The sequence below is a fragment of the Trichechus manatus genome, unplaced genomic scaffold (genome assembly GCF_000243295.1).
Source record: "Trichechus manatus latirostris isolate Lorelei unplaced genomic scaffold, TriManLat1.0 scaffold00306, whole genome shotgun sequence".
Taxonomy (NCBI): Eukaryota; Metazoa; Chordata; class Mammalia; order Sirenia; family Trichechidae; genus Trichechus; species Trichechus manatus.
The window spans coordinates 122,817-140,139 of NW_004444242.1; positions in this window are offsets into that span (position 1 = coordinate 122,817).

Here is a 17,323-nt window from a genome sequence, read left to right on the forward strand (position 1 = left end):
TAATGGCTTGAATATCTTCATAAAACAACAACAGAAAAAAAAAAAACTGAATTTTCTTAGGTGCCTCTACTGCTTAAAAAAACACCCATTGTCAAACTTCACTTTTATGACAAGACGGCTATTCACGCTAAATATTGTGAAACATATTCTACACACCTGCATTCATTCCACTGCTAATACTTATCAGACGGATTCTAAGAAAATGTTCACAGCAACCAGCTCCCTTTTCCTTTTTTCCTCCGATGAAGTCAACAAAACCTTCTCTCAGTTAATGGATCATTTGGATTAAGGACCTGGCCAAGTTTAGGCAAAACGAATTGAGAGTAAGAGTGGCTTAACTGAATGGTTACATCTGTTGTCTCTTCATTTTGTTATGTTAAAAACATCACTAAAACTATTGTCATCCAATGGCAACAATTGCTATTAAAAATTGTACTTTCTATCCATTTTCTATTCCCACAATGTTTGAAGTAGTGCTGGCTCCAGTAATCCTTCCTTAAATACCTGTTGGTTATTATTATTATTATTTTTAATCTCACATAAGCAGGAATTTGGCATTAGAAAGGTGACAGTAAGCTACAGATAGTGCCTGGTACGTTTTAAAACACAATGGAAAATTACACTTTATTTGAACGTTTGCATGTATGCTTTCATGGAATTTGAGGAATAATAGCTAAAAGGTAGATATGATGAAACTCTTGCTCTATTTATATAAAAAAATAAATAATATTTCCAGATTTTTTTCCATTATTATGGGAAAGGGGGAGTTCAGAGAGACAGAAAAAAAAAAATGCATTCATCAGACGAACAGTGAAATGCTCTTGATTGTGTAGATTAAAGAAAGGACAGAGGATCTTGCTGAAGGAAAAACCATTGTTTGGAAGGATTAGGGAAGCTTTATGAAGCTAAAACCAGACTGCAGTTGAGTAAAATCTTACAGGAGATAGCAATGACAACCCCAGACCGAGAGTGAAGGGGAGTGTGCAACAACAAGAACAAAAAGATCCGATCTATAATTTAGTTTTAGAAATTATTCCCACCAACTTTTGCTGAATTTATTTTTTTATAAGGTCAGTATCAATCGGAGGAACCCTGCTGGTGCAGTAGTTAAAAGCTCCAGCTGCTAACCAGAAGGTTCGCAGTGAGAATCCACCAGCCGCTCCTCGGAAACCCTATGGGGCAGTTCTGCCCTGTCCTACAGGGTCGCTGTGAGTCTTGTGAGTCAGAAACCACTAGATGGCTACGAGGTTTTTTGGGTTTTTTTTTTTTTTTTGGTTATACATGTTTTGTTCATTTTTTGTGCTACATGTATCAAGCTGATTAATTATATTTAGTTGAATATAGGAAACCCCGGTGGTGTAGCGCTTGAAACTTCAGCTGCTAACCGGAAGGTTATCAGTTCGAATCCACCAGGCCCTCCTTGGAAACTCTGTGGGGCAGTTCTACTCTGTCCTACAGGGTCGCTATTAGTTGGAATCGACTCGACGGCAGGGGGTTTGGTTTTTATTGTTAGTTGGATATGTATTATAATTAATCTATGTGGCCCTTTTTATTGTTGAGATATATAAGGTCACAAGGCCTTTTCACTTTAAATTTAAATGTCTTTGAGACTTGAAACCATCCTCTGCAAGACTTTCTTTTTTCTCTCCTTGACATCCTCACTTTGGTGTAAAATGGCTTCAGAGACACTTCCAAAGGACTCAGCCTAGATTGTTATGCCAGGATAAAAGGAGGGAAAAGGATCCGGCCCTTTGCAGGTGACTGAGACTTTCCAAGTGCAGTTTCCCTCTCTGCCACAAAGTGGCAGTGGTGAAATATAGGTCACGCAGCCCTTGTGGAGCCCTGGTCACCCTATCTGTGGTGAAACAGCTCTTCACTATCCCAGGTTCCCTGGGTGGCACAAACGCTTTATAATGGACTACTAACCAAAAGGTTGGCGGTTTGAACCCAGCCAGCGATGCCTCAGAAGAAAGCCTGGCAATACGCTTCCATAAAGGTTACAGCCCTTGAGAACTCTATGGAGCAGTTCTGTTCTGACACCCATGGGGTTGCCAGGAGTTGAAATCGGCAGGACAGCAACAGGTTGGATTTTTAGCCCTGGTAGAGTCCCGGTCACCATGCCTGTGGTGAAACAGCTTTTCCCCATCCCAGATTTCACTGGGTGACCTGAGCGCCCACCTGTTATGAGCCCGGAGACCTGCCAGCATTCTTTTACTCTGACCCAAGAAAAGTGCTTAGCACATCTGGGACAACTACCACCTTGCAGAAAGAGACCATCTCTCTCCCCAGAGTACTTCTGCTTAGTTAAATGCCTGGAGGTCAATATTCTTCTAGCTGCCATTAAGCCTGCTACAGATAGGTGGAGAATGCATGCAAACAGAACAAAAGGCTTCCAGGTCCTGCACCATCTCTGTGATCAGTTGTAAACTGGACCACTGTGATCATTTTCATTGCCTGATTTTCAGAAGTAGATTGCCAGGTCTTTCTTCCTAGTCCCTCTTAGTTTGAAAGTTCTTCTGAAACCTGTTCAGCATCATAGCAGCAAGTAAACCTCCACTGACAGACATGCGGTGGCTGAACCTGAGGCACATTGGCCAGAATCTAGCAGGGCCTCCCACGTGGAAGGTGAGAATTCTACCACGGAACTGCCAAGTCCCTTGTGAGCCCAATACAGTAGCTAGACTACTAACCAATTAATTTGTCAATCACAATTATTATCATAGCTAATCATCATATACAGTTTACTGTGTACTAGATGGTATTTAATTATTTAATACATTTTATATGTATTAATTTAATCCCCATGAGGTTAATATCATGATCCTCACTTTACAGATAAAGAAACTAAAGGACAAAGTGATTTGCTAATTGCCCACAGCTACTGTGCTTGCAAGCAGAAGAGCTGGCATTCTAATCCAGGCAACCTGGTACTAGAGGCCGTGCACTCCATCACACAAGGCTGCTCTCTTGGCTGGCATGCCACATTTCCCTCAAGGCTGGGTCTCGGTGCTAGCGTGACCAATTCTAGAAGGGATTCTGCTCTCTGACAGCCTCCACTAGACCATAAGTCCCTTCCAACCTCAGGCCTCAAGGCTCAGATCTATGTCTAACTCAAAGGAAAAGGTGAGCACATTTGTGATGGGCTATCTTTGGATGGAAACTTCTGGTGCTCTGCCACATCCAGTGTTCCTCTATTTCCAGGTTTATGCAGGGACTATACTTCCCCATCACTTTGCAGTTAAATTGGGTCAGACTGCTGATTCTTACTGTGAGTGTGAAGGTAACCTGTGTCAGCTGCAAATGAGGATTCTCTAACACACTCCTTCCCACCACAGCCCCTGAGGGCTATGACTTCCCAGCGGTGATTCCAGAATATGGAGGAACCTACCCCCACTCCTGTCTCCACACTGAATGGTGGTGAACAAAGAGCCTAAACAACAAATAAATCTTGATTGTCTTCAGGGATTTTGAGTGTAATGTTACCAGTTTAGCTAAGTTTGCTCATACAGTTAGTTCTCTGTGTGTAGCCAGCCAGCTTTGAGGAATGCCTTTCTCTCACTTAGGCCTTCTCCTGTTCAGGCAGGAGGGCCTGACTACCAGTTCCCTGGCAGACTCAGAAACAGGGCAGAAGGGAAGCTCACTGCTGTAAACATGTGAGAAAATGAAGAAGCCGGGGTCTGCAAGTACTAGGATTGAGGAAAGTTAAGTGGAGAAATTACCAAGTACCTACTAGAGTGTTCAGAAACCTAAGCTGAAACGGACTTGACTCAAGCCAAGCAGAGTATCATAGCCATTTGAGCTGGCAGGTCAGGTGGAGTCTCTTGGTCACAGAAGCAAATATTGGGTTAGATTACGTGTAAAACCACTTGAAAGGGGTGCCTTGCGGCACCTAACTCTGAATGGTCTACCCAGATGGCAGTGGACTCCAGTCAACACCCAGAAAGCAGGGTTCCCTCTGCACAGTGTACACAGATGGGCATGAGGTTAGCCTCCTTCCCAAGTGCACTCAAGATCGGCGCTTTCCCTCTTGTTTTAAAAACATCAATCAGATTCAGTAACACAGGGGAAATTGTACCCAAGGGATGGCATTCTTCTTTTGTACACTGTTCTCTGCTTAAAACAAACAAACAAAAAAAACCTTATTTACCTAAGAGATCTGTCATATTGCCTAAACTGGAAAAGTTAATAGTATGCCATCATATTTATGTACCATCATCTCAAGAATTTACTGATTTACAGTTTAGTTTTCCAATTTTGTGCTGTTATCCACAATGCTGCAGAGAAGATTTTTTCGTACTATATTGGTAGCATTTTGTAAGGTGAATGGGAAAAACACATTTCTAGCAGTAAGACTGCTCGGTTAAAGGACATGTGCATTTATTTTAACCAACATTTTGCCAAATTGTCCTCCAGCAGTGTTGCACAAGTTACACTCCCACCCATATGACGCAAGGCAAGTCTCCTCGCACTTGCTGAAAGTGGGAATCATTAAACTTGATAGTTTTTATTTTTCTGATTAGAGAAAAACACTTGCTTCACTATTGTTCAGATCTGCATTCCTGTACAGCTGAGGCAAAACATCTTTTAATATGCTTATTGGTCATTCCGTAAATTGCCCATTTTTTATCTTGAGTCATTCAGATGTTTTCTTTTTCATTTAAGTTCTTTCAAGTTAAGAAAATTAGAATTTTATCTATCATTGTATTATGATTATAATTTCCCACTTTTTCTTTAATCTTTTGGCTTTGTTTATAATTTTTGTGCCATACTAAATATTTGACAGGTAATATAGTATTACTTGTCAGCCTACCTGGGTTTGAATTACAGCTCTGCTGTTTTACTAGTTGTGTGATCTTCAGCAAGTTACTTAGCCTTTCTCTGCGTCAGTTTTCTCATCTTTAAAACGGGTATAGTAAGAAAACCCACTCATAGGTTTTATGAGGATTAAATGAGTTTATACAGGTAAAACTATAGCATAGGACAGAACTTAAAATAGTCATTGTATGGTAGCTCTTGTTTTATTCTTACATAGTCAACTTTGTCAGCCTTTTTCTGTATAATTCTGGGTTTGAGATCTTGCTTGGAAATCAGAATTTTTTAAGAGATACATTCTAAGTTTATTTGCAAATCAAGTAACAGGAAAAAATAACTATCTTCAGGTGTTCAGAATGTTATCCAAGGCTAATTGATCAAAAGTCTGGGTGTATACCTAGGGCTCTTTGATGTTCCAGCACCTTGATTTAAAAAAAATGCAAGAGCTATTTGGGAGTTAAACTTTATTGTGATTTATGTGTTGAGGTTTACATTTTCTAAATGACCTAAAATTTGTATGGGATCCTCTTGGCCACGAGTTTGTTTTCACAATTGGTCTTAAAAAGTAAGGTATAAAGGGATAGCCCTTCTTGGAGAGGACCTTGTTATCTTTTCCTCTAAAGGAGTAAACACTGCCTGAACATGTCCTTTTATCTATCCCACAAGCTGTGACACGCAGTCTGGGTGTTTTATATACAACACATACTGAAGGGTAGAACCCTCATACCTACGCTGGGAGATACTAGGAAGGACATCACTCTTTCTTCTGCAGATAATGATTGGTTCATGAACAGGGCAGAACTGCCTGCATTGCCCCCCACAGGGCACAGCTGGATTTTAGATTCTGTAAAACTCCAAAAGGGAAAGCAGAAACTCTTCTATCCTCCCCACCCTCGAGTGTTTCTCTGAGTAATGTGAAATTTGAAGTGAAAATAAAACTGGATTTACTTTCTGTTCCCATCATTTAAGGCTAAATGTCCTTGACTTTAAGTGGAAACTAATGTGAAATATTCCAGATTATTAATAGGATTAATTTACAGAAATGCAAGACATAGCCCATTGCCTAGTTACTAGTGTTAGGATTGTTGTCCCATTCTTGTTAATCACTCTTATCAGCATCAGAAATGATCACATCCTAGATGTAGAAGGGGGAGATCTACATCTTCACTGCATGACTATCAGTATCTTAAAGAAACAATTTAAAAGGGCCATGGGTCACAATAGATCGCCAGAGACTCAAACATGCCATTGCTGTCTTCAGGAGAATCTTAGGATTCTCCAGCATAGAGAGAGAACTGCAGCAAAGATTGACAAATGCTTTTTCTGAACCCTCATTCTGGCCTGACCCTCTGATATCAACCCACACTCATCTCCAACAGAAAGTCAAATCTTGGGAAGTCATGTGCCTGGGAAGTGTTACTGCCCGCCTTTTGAATAGTACATTTACGTAATATCTCCTTGGGAGGTTTTATAGCGATATATGAAGGAATATAGAAATGGAGAGAACCAGTCTTAAGGTCAAATCCCAGCATACTCGGTAATTGACTTAGAAAACATTTATGGAGCATAACTATGTGCACAGCTCTGTGCGAAGCTCTGTGACCTACTGACCACGAGATGGTGAACAAATTGATGTTTTTTTTTACCCTGCATTATGTTATAGCATCTACATTAAACGTGTTAATGTGTTAAAGAAACTGTCATGGTATATAACATAGTATTGTTTCTGTTAGTGTCCTGTTGGCTCCTACCAATGGTGACCCCAAGTACAGTATAATGAAATGTTGCCCAGTTCTGTGTCATCTTGACAATCATTTGTATGTTTGAGTCCATTATTGTCTTCTAACCCAGGGGACTCATCTTCTAGCACTGTATTGGATATTATTCTGTTCTGATCCGTGAGGTTTTTATTGCTTATTTTTTTAAGTACATTACCAGGCCTTTCTTCCCAGGAGACTCTTGGTGGACTCAACCTTCAAACTTTTGATTAGCAGCCAAGTTCATTAACCATTTGTACCACCCAGGGACTCTGGAGAAAGAAAACAGTATTGAAAACAAGACAATATGTGTGAAGGTGTACGAGACTGGGATTCAGGCAATTGGCTACAGTGTGGTGACCAAGAATCATTGAAAACAAGAAGCCTTGTCGGAAGCCACTCTTTCCAACACAAACCAACATTGACAGAATCTGTTTTAGAAGCAGATTTGGCTGGGGTCACAATGCTGGACAGGACAATAAACCCTGCAGATTTGCTAGGGGAATGGAGGAGCCCCAGCAAGGAATTTATGGGACTTCCTGCATGGATAGGAGCCCTGGTGGCACCGTGGTTATGCGCTCAGCTGCTAACCAAAAGATCAGCAGTCTGAATCCACCAGCCACTCCTGGGAAACCTAAGGGGCAGTTCTACTCTGTCCTATAGGGTAGTTATGAGTCGGAATCAACTCGACAGCAACACGTTTGTTTGTGTGTGTGTGTGGATGAATGGGTATGATGGAACAACAATGGCTGCAGATCCCCATCTGAGAACAGGTTGCAGGAGAAAATGGCTACGTTTTACCAAGCAAGGGACTGACAGGAAAGGGATGCCAGGATAAAGATCAGAGTATGACTAGCAAAATTTCCAACATGTTCACACAGAGACCTGCACACAAATTATTATAGCAGCTTTATTTATAATTGCCAAATACTGGAAGCAACAAAAATGTCCTTCAATAGATGAATGGATAAACAAATGGTGATACATCCATAAATTGGAAGATTTTCAGTGATAAAAACAAACAAGATATAAAAAGATATGGGTGAATCTTAAATACATACTGCTAAGTGAAGGAAGTCAGGCTGAAAAGGCTACATACTATATGATTCAAATTTTATGGCATTCTGGAAAAAGCAGAACTATAGCAATGATTGGAAAGGTAAAACTATAGAGATTTCCAGGACTTCAAGGGGAAGGGAAGAGGGTTGATTATGTGAAGTTCAGGAAATTTTTTAGGATGGTGAATTTATTTCTGTATGATTCTGTAATGGTGGGTATATGATACTTTGCATTTGTCAAAAGCTATAGAACATTGCAGCAAAAAGAATGAACCTCTTTTTGAGAATATGCAAATTAAAAAATATTTAGGAGATTGGGAGAGCCCAGGATGAAATGTAAAATGAGACAAAATTTCTAAATATATTACAAATGTGTGAAACAACCTCACTGAATGGGGTGGGAGAGAAAGGTGGTGACTTAGGTAACTTTATAAGTAAGTGGAGTCTGTAAGTCTAAAGGCAAAAGAGACTGTATATAAGTGCTACACTGCAGTTAGTAAAGTTGTTTCTTGTGGAAGTACAAGTTAACAATTATTACACTGTTTTACATGTATACTGGAATTGAAGAGTTAAGTTAGTGGATGGTGAGAGCCAGGTTTTCTACTGTGCGAGTGGGAAATTACAGGTAAACAAGGGGAGAATGCTAGAGTGATCCATGTGGGAATGGATCAGTATAAACTTTATATGGTTACATATGAAAATATTTCTAGATATGTGTATATGCACTGGTTAGTGTGCACACATGTATTTCCCTGCGCTGTAATCTGGGAGCATAGTGGTGGTGATGGCCAAGTAGCCGCAAGCACACCTGATACCCACATCTTAGATTCCAATACCATTCTCCAATAAAATAAACCAGGGCTCCTTAGAGAAATGTCTGATTCTACGATTGAGTCAGAAGAATACAAGATGAGGCTGGGTCATCTTGCAGTGCCAGAAAATAAGGAAATGCTAAAAAGAAAAAAAAAAAAATCACAATGATGGAAGTGTGTCAAAGAGACCTGGGAGCCGACTGAAGGAGCTTCCAATGGTCAAGGCTGGAACAATTTGAGCAACAACAACAACAAAAAAATGGAGTAGTGTCAGATTATAACCAAAAATATAGAATAAATATCCATGAACCCACGCTGATAAAGATATTGAATAAATAAATAAATGGGGGAGAAGAAACAAATCTCTCCTGCACAAGAATTCCAAATGTTTTATGTAGATGCTTTGCTCCTGAGGAGGTAGAGCATAACTCCGCATTCCTTTAGTGTGGGCTGCACATAATGACTTCTTTGAAAAGATGGAAAAGGGGAAAGAGTAATTTCACAGTGAAGAAACCTAATGAGTAGGACCTTAGTTTGGTAATGAAGATTAGTGTAGCAACACATATGAGATGAGAATGGCAATTTTCTTCTGTAGTCTTCCTTCCAAAACCTACAACCCCAGTCTAACCATAAGAAAAACATCAGATGAATCTCAATTGAGGTACATTCTATAAAATATCTAACCAATACTCTGGAAAACTCTCATGGTCTTCATAACCAAAGAAAGTTTGTTACAACCAAAAGAAGCTTAACAAGACATAACTAAATATAATATGGTATCCTGATGGGTCCTAGAATAAAGAAAGGACATTAGGTGAATACTGGGAAAATGTGAATAAAGTGTGAACTTCAGTTAATAAGATGTATCAATACCGGTTTATTAATGGTAGCAGATATGCCATATTATTGCAGGACATTGATGTGGGGGAGGCTGGATATAGGGTACATTGGAACCCTCAGTGCTGTCTTCATAATTTTTCAGCACATCTGCAACTGTTTTAGGATATAAAGTCTATCAAAAAGAATAACAAGTTAAATAGAAAAACTTCAGACTAATTCTGCCCATACGTTGTCACATTTTGAAATTGTTGTTGTTAGGGGCTGCCGAGTCAGCTCCAACTCACTGCAACCCTGTGTACAACAGAACAAAATGTTTCCCACTGAGGGCCATAAAGCCCAGGGAATAAGAATTTGCTGATTGGAAGATATGTCTTATGAAAAGTGTAACTAGCTTAAAAAAGAGAAATAAGCAGCATTTCAGCTTCATGGAGTTCTGCCACATTTGTCTAAGGAGGACCTATACATAAGCAAAATTTATTGCCCTTTAAAAACAAAATTTGCACATATACTCATATACTCAGCACAAGGAAGAGTATGTATATTCTGCTTCCCAAATTCCACCTTCAGCCTTCTAGGATTTTCCCAGTTTATACTCGAAGATGGTCAATAAAGAATGCAGCCTTTGTGTTGCAAGTTTAGCAGGAAATTATACTCATTTTCTAGGAAAGGCAAATAACATTTGTAGAAGCACAGATGATACTGAATAGCATTGTGTTTTAGAGAAAATTCAAGAACATGGCTATGACAGAGGGGTATGGTGTAAGAGAGATGTGGTAAATTTAATAAAGAAAAGAAAAGTCAATTCTATGATGCAATTAAGTGTTTTAAGCCTGGTCTCCAGCCACCCCTTTCCTCACTCTTAGCAGATAAACTCACCTTTTTTATCAAAGAGATAATAGGTTATGTGAAAATAACTTCTAAATCTATTTTTAAGTACTTGACATTGTTGTGCAGATAAAATGAGTTGCTATATGCAAAGCAATCAGAATACAACTGGCATAACATTTATTATTTTTTGTTATTATTTTATGATTTTTATGGTGTTAGTTGCCATCAAGTTGATTCCAACTCATGGTGGCCCCATGTGTGCAGACTAGAACTCCTCCAAGGTTTTTTGTTTGTTTGTTTGTTTAAATTTAGGCTGTGACCTTTCAGAAGCAGATTGCCAGGCCTGTCTTTCCAAGGCATCTTTAGGTGGGTTTGAACCACCATCTTTTTGGCTAGTAGTTCAGCACTGAACTGTTTATGCCACACAGGGATATAAGTATGGTTATATGAAGTAGGTATATATGTATGTAGGTAGGTATAGTAAAACTTTCTGTAGGTTCCCCAAATTCAACATGTGTAAAATAATACTATCATGTCTCCTTCCGAACCTGCTCTCCAACTAAGGTCCTTACCTCAGTGAAAGATGTCACGAATTCCAAATTCAGAAGCTAATTAAGTATCAATTTTGTTGATTTCACCTTCTAAATATCTCCTAATTTGATCACTTCTCACAGTCCCCACTTTTACTACATTGGTTCATCACCTATGGATTGGTTCATAGTCTTACTTGCAGTTTCTCTTCTATCTATCTGTTCTATGGATTGCAGACAAAGTAAAGTCTCTAAAACACGTATCTGACCATGTCATTTTTCATTTATTTATGACCAAACTCCCAGCAATCACTCCAGTTTCATCTCCTGTGATACTTTATATTTGTCTTTCAAGACATGTTGAGTTGTTTGACATTTCCACTCATTTCTGACTAACTAGCAAGGATCCTTAAAAAATCAGCTTAGGTATCCTATCATTTCCTCTCAGAAATCTTTCTAACACCCCAAAACTCGGTTGATATATTGTCCTAGAGAATTCCTGGTGGCACAGCAGTATAGAGCTCAGCTGCTAACCAAAAAGTCGGCAGTTCAAATCCTCCAGGTGCTCCTTGGAAACCTGTGGGGCAGTTATACCCTGTCCTGTAGGGTCGCTATGAGTCAAAATCAACTTGATGGCAACGGATTTATTTTCCTAGCAGCCCACCTGTACTTACAGGAATCAGAGCACTAATCACTCCCTAAATCAGTGGTTTTCAAATTTTAGTGGCCAACAGAATCACCTGGAGGGTTTACTAAACCACAAGTTGTTGGTCCCACCCCTGGAGTTTTTGGTTCAGTACTTTTGGGGTGGGACTGAAGAATTTGCATTTCCAACAAGTTCCCAGTTGTTGAAGATACTGTTGGTCTGGGGCAATACTTTAAAAACCATCTGCTTTGGGTACTGCAGACAGAACCAGTCTTAGTCTCAGGATTTCAACTTGAATAATATAATGTTTGCTTAACTTGACCCTCGGTAGGAAGAGACAAAGACTATAGTTGTGAAGTTCTGAGATAGCACTGAGTCCAAGAAATTAGGCACTCCAACCCTGCTGTACATTAAACATGACAGTCATTTTTCCTCAGAAGCAAAGGAAAATGTGGCCATTTCATATATAAAGGATCCTGATCATAACCATTATAAATGATTATACAAGTACACTATACTTCATAAATTTAAAAATTGTAATGCATTCCCTAGGGATCTATTTCAAAAGCTTGGTTTTATATTTAAGACTATCTCTCTAGAACTAAATTTTCTATTTGAGGATATTTATGTTAAAACTGGGGATCCGTTAGTGGCTGGTTTGAACCCCAGGACTAAGAATCATGAATTAGATGCATTATGGCAAGGAAATGTTCAGCAGGAACACCTGCAGGAGTAACCAGACAAGTGGACCTATCAAGCTCTCAATAGAGCATGCAACAAAAGTTGAGTTTTAGTGTTCCAGGTGTTCCAGACCCTGGAAAGGAGGACAAGAACAAGCAGGCAGAATCCAAATCCAGACAAAGAGAGCTGTTGGGAGACCACCAGGAAAATATAGTTTCAAATTCCATACATGCTACTTATCAGCTTTATGGTCTTCTCTGAACTTCAGTGTTTTTCAGATGTAAAATGAGGTAATTAACATAGAGAGATTAAGATTGTTGGGAGTATAAGGGACAAGAAATAAAATTTTGGTACACTGGATTAGCATTGTACCAACTGTACACGGTGTACTAATTGTAGACAGATAATCAAGGTAGAGTTCCAAGGATTAGCAATGTACCAATTGAACACCGTGTACTAATGGCAGACAGATAATCAAGGAAGGGTTCCAAAGATTAACAATGCACCAGTTGTACACAGTGTACTACTTGTAAACAGGTAATCAAGGTAGGGTCCCAAACATAGCAGGTCTTATTCAGGGCATTGGCCATATACTGCAGAGTGAGAGCTGGTGACCAATTCTGAGATAGAGGATCAGAGAAGACCAGACCCTTATAGGGTCGCTATGAGTCAGAATCGACTTGATGGCAATGGGTTTTTTGGTTTAAAGCTTGCTTAAGGATAAATAGAGATCCTTTCTGTCTCCTTTCCACTACCCACCCTCCCCCCCCATCTTCATTTCTCATACTTCTTCACCTACTACTTAATCTTAAAGGAATTAACAATGCAATCATTCCCCCAGAGAAATTTCTATGGGTCACCCAAGCTGGGTAAAATGTCCTTCTCCTGGGCTACAGTGAGAGGTATCATGTTATCATCTCTTCATATGTCAGTCAACCTTCCTTCAGGCCAGCAGTCACATTGACTTAGCACGGCCCTGCCACAGAGAAAGTACTAAGCTCATGTTTGTTGAACTGAACTAAATTCTCTCTGAATTGAACAAGGCTGAGCCTGATTTTTCGCAGGGCAACAGTTCATTACACTTTGTAGAGCCTGCCAAGGTCAGAGCTGAATAAGGTCAAGATCTTGTTTTCTCTTAAGTGCTCATTTTATAACTCTATGCTGCATTCGTATGCAATATTCTGTATATTCCAAAACACTTTCTCATCACTTACGCTGGTGGAGAAGAAATAATGGACTTAAACAGACTTGAATTGCAACATGAGTGAGAAAGAGAGAGACAGACAAGAATCTTGAGGATTCTTAGCCATAGAGTGAGTCTGTGCCCATGGAGTAAGTCTACACCTAGCAGACAACTCCTTTTTCATTCTTACAGGACTTTGCCAAGGGCATGGGAGAGGGACAACAAAGGCTGAGGGGAAAGGCAGAGGAGCTGATAAAGCCTGTGGCTCTGCTCAAAGGCAAAATGACCTCCAAGTGCATGGCAAAGGCTACAGAAGGCTAGAGGCAGGGGAGCAGAATGGAGACAAATCTTCTGAGAAGCAGAGAGTGAGGAGCAGGGCTAAAGAAATATAATAACCCCCCAGTGATCCCAAAAGCAGGCAGTCAGAATATAAAGCCGAGAGACATCTCCTAAAGTTCAGAAAGGTAGTGGCTGGACTAAAAGGAATAAAAAAATATCTGGAGGCTCACCAGTGCTTAAATCCCACAACCTTCTGAAAGGAAGGTCCTAATCCTGCTCTCAAAAGATTTGAAACCAGACCTACCCTCCCATGGTAGCAAACTGGAAAAAAAAATGATGTGCTCTTTTCTGGAGGTAAATACATTCATTCAGTCTTCACTGTGGAATTATACCCAATGTCTCACATAGTAAACATTTACAAGTCATGGAAAGAGTAAAATAAAAAGTGACCTATATTCAAGAGGAGAAACAGTCAGGATAAGCAGGTTCAGAGATGGATCCAGCATTGAATTGTCAGATAGGGACTTTAAAACAGCTATGATAAATCTATTTAAAAATCTAATAGGAAATGTGCACAACATGTATGAACAGGTGGGGAATTATGGCAGAAAGACTGAAGCTAAAAAAAAGAATCAAAGAGAAGAGCCAGATGTGAAAATTATAATATCATAAATAAAAAATGCATTCAGTGACTTAACAACAGATTGTACAAAATGAACCTCAAGAAAAAGTAATGTAAATTATCCAAACTTAAAATAATCAAGCAGAGGGCTGAGAAGAGATAATAGGCTATCTGAGATCTGTGGAACAATTTTAAGTATTCTAATATATATGTGTTTGGGGAACCCAGCAGAAGACAAAAGAGAGAATAAAACAGAAAAAAAAAAATCTTAGTTAGAATGAATAAAAATTTTCTAAAATTGATAAAAGATGCTAATATACAGAACCAAGAAGCTCTGTGAACCCCAAGGAGGATGGATACTCAAACAAAACAAAAAACCAGAATGCCTAGGCATACCCTAGCCAAAGTGCTAATAACAAAGAGAAAGGATACATCTTAAAAAGAGTGGGAAGTATAAAAAATACATTATAAGCCAGTTAACAATGAATGTCAATTCTAAAGTACTTTATTAAAATTCTATATGCAGTAAAAATGGTCTTCATAACTGAAGATGGAAGATTTCTGAATCTGTCCATGAGCTAGAAATAAGGTCCAGAATTAATTCCTCATCAGAAACAAGTAAAGATATGAACAAAATAGAGGAGACAGTATTTATATCTATAGATGTTGTATGGAAGGAAGTTTAGGAACCAGATCCCTGCAATAAAGAAAACAAATTAAATAAACCATATCATTGCCCAGACTTCTGCCTTAGGGCAACTTTCAAACTGTGGTACATGGAAGAGGTTAAAGCCTGGAAAACTTACTGTAGTGTTTGTTAGGTGCTGTAGAGACGGTTCTGACTCATAGAGACCCTACGTACAACAGAATGAAACACTGCCCGGTCCTGCACCACGTGCATGATGGTTGTTATACTTGAGTTCGTTTTTGCAGCCAGTTGTTGAGGCTCTTCCTCTTTTTCACTGACACTTTACTTTACCAAGCACGATGTCCTTCTCCAGGAACTGGTCCCTCCTGATAACATGTCCAAAGTATATGAGACAAAAACTTGCCATCCTTGCTTCATGTGAGCATTCTGGCTGTACTTCTTCCAAGACAGATTAGTTCATTCTTCTGGCAACAATATTCGTCACCAACACCATACTTCAAAGGCTTCAATTCTCCTTCTACCTTCCTTATTCTTTGTCTAGCTTTCCCATGCATATGAAGTGATTGAAAACTCTGTGGCTTGGTTCAGATTCAGCTTAGTCCTTAAAGTGGCATCTTTGCTTTTTAACACTTTAAAGAGGCCTTTTGCAATAGATTTCCCCAATGCAATGTGTCCTTTGATTTTTTTTTATTGTTGTAATTAAATTAAGTTTACATTTCAAGTTAGTCTCCCATACAATTTTTTTTTACATACATTGTTATGAGACACCAACCGTTCACCCGATTCTGTGACAGCACACTCCTCCCCTCCGCCCGATTCCCCATGAACATTCAACCAGCTCCTAACTCTCTCTGCCTTCCCATCTCACCTCTGGATGGAAGCTGCCCCTTTGGTCTCTTGTATCTACTTGACTAAGAGGCACATTCTTCACGAGTATTGCTTTATGTCCCACAGTCCAGTTCAATCCCTGTCTGAAGAGTTGGCCTCAGAAATTGTTTTAGTTCTGGGCTGATACAGAGTCCAGGGGCCATGCTTTCCGGGGTACCTCCAGTCTCAGTCAGATCATTAAGTCTGGTCTTCTTACTAGAATTTGAGTTCTGCATCACATCATTCTACTGCTCCACCAGGGACCCTCTGTTGTGTTCCCTGTCAGGACGTTCATTGGTTACCATCTAGTTATTCTTGTCTCATGCTGATTAAGTCTCTGGTTTATGTGGCCCATTCTGTCTCTTGGGCTAATACTTTCCTTGTGTCTTTGGTGTTCTTCATTCTCCTTTACTCCAAGTGGTTGGGACCAACTGATGCATCTTAGATGGCCGCTTGCAAGCTTTTAAGACCCCAGATGCCACTCACCAAAGTAGGATGCAGAACAGTTCCTTAATAAGCTTTGTTATGCCAATTGACCTAGATGTCCCCTGAAAGCATGGTCCCCAGACCCTCCATCCCGGCTACTCTGTCTCTCAAAGTATTTGATTGTATTCAGGAAACTTCTTAGCTTTGGTTTAGTCCAGTTGTGCTGGCTTCCCCTGTAGCGTTTGCTGTCCTTCCCTTCACCTAAGATGATCCTTTGATTTCTTGACTGCTGCTTCCATGGGCATTGATTGTGGATCCAAGCAGAATGAAATCCTTGACTACTTCAATCTTTTCTCTGTTTATCATGATGTTGCTTATTGGTCCATTTGTGAGGACTTTTATTTTCTTTATGTTGAGGTGTAATCCATACTGAAGCATCAATAAGTGCTTCAAGTCCTCTTAACTTTCAGCAAGAAAAGTTGTGTTATCTGCATATCACAGGTTGTTAATGATTCTGTTACCCAAAGCAGGTCCTGCTCAGTGTGGCTTCTTGTCAATAAAGACACATCAAGATGAGGAGGGTGGAAGAATGCTTATTGCAAGCATGCAGGCAAGGATCAAGGAGGTGTGTACCTCAAATCAAGCTCCAAACAAAGGAAGGCAGAACATTTTATACCATCTCTCACAAGGAAGTGCATACAAATATTACAGACTACATATGTTATCGTGACGTGCAGGTGCAGTAAGACAAATTGCCATTTTTTCTTTGGCATCTAGGCTAGTAAACTGGGTTTGACTGGCTTCAATTACACCCAGCGCTTTGAGGACAATGGCCAGCAGGTGGCAAGTTCTGCTTGGTCTGAACGGCTCCCAGCTGAGCCACTCATTACCATCACCTAAGGTTTTGTTTGCTAATGGACAGGAGGAGCAGGTAAGCAGCTCCTAGATGAGTTAGCTATGAAGTCTTCCTCCAAATCTGATAGCCCCTTATTCTTCATGTACTCCAGATTCTCGGATTATTTGCTCAGCAAAAAGATTGAATAAGTATGGTGAAAGGATACAACCCTGACTCACACTTTTCTGGACTTTAAACTACGCAGTATCCCCTTATTCTATTCCAGTGACTGCCACTTGGTCAGTGTATAGGTTTCTCATGAGCACAATCAGGTGTTCTGCAATTCTCATTATTCTCAATGTTATCCATAATTTGTTGTGATCCATACAGTCGAATGCCTTTGCATAGCCAATAAAACACAGATAAATGTCTTTCTGGTCTACTTTGTTTAATATTTTATATATTATGCATATATTTTTATATATTATGAATATGATA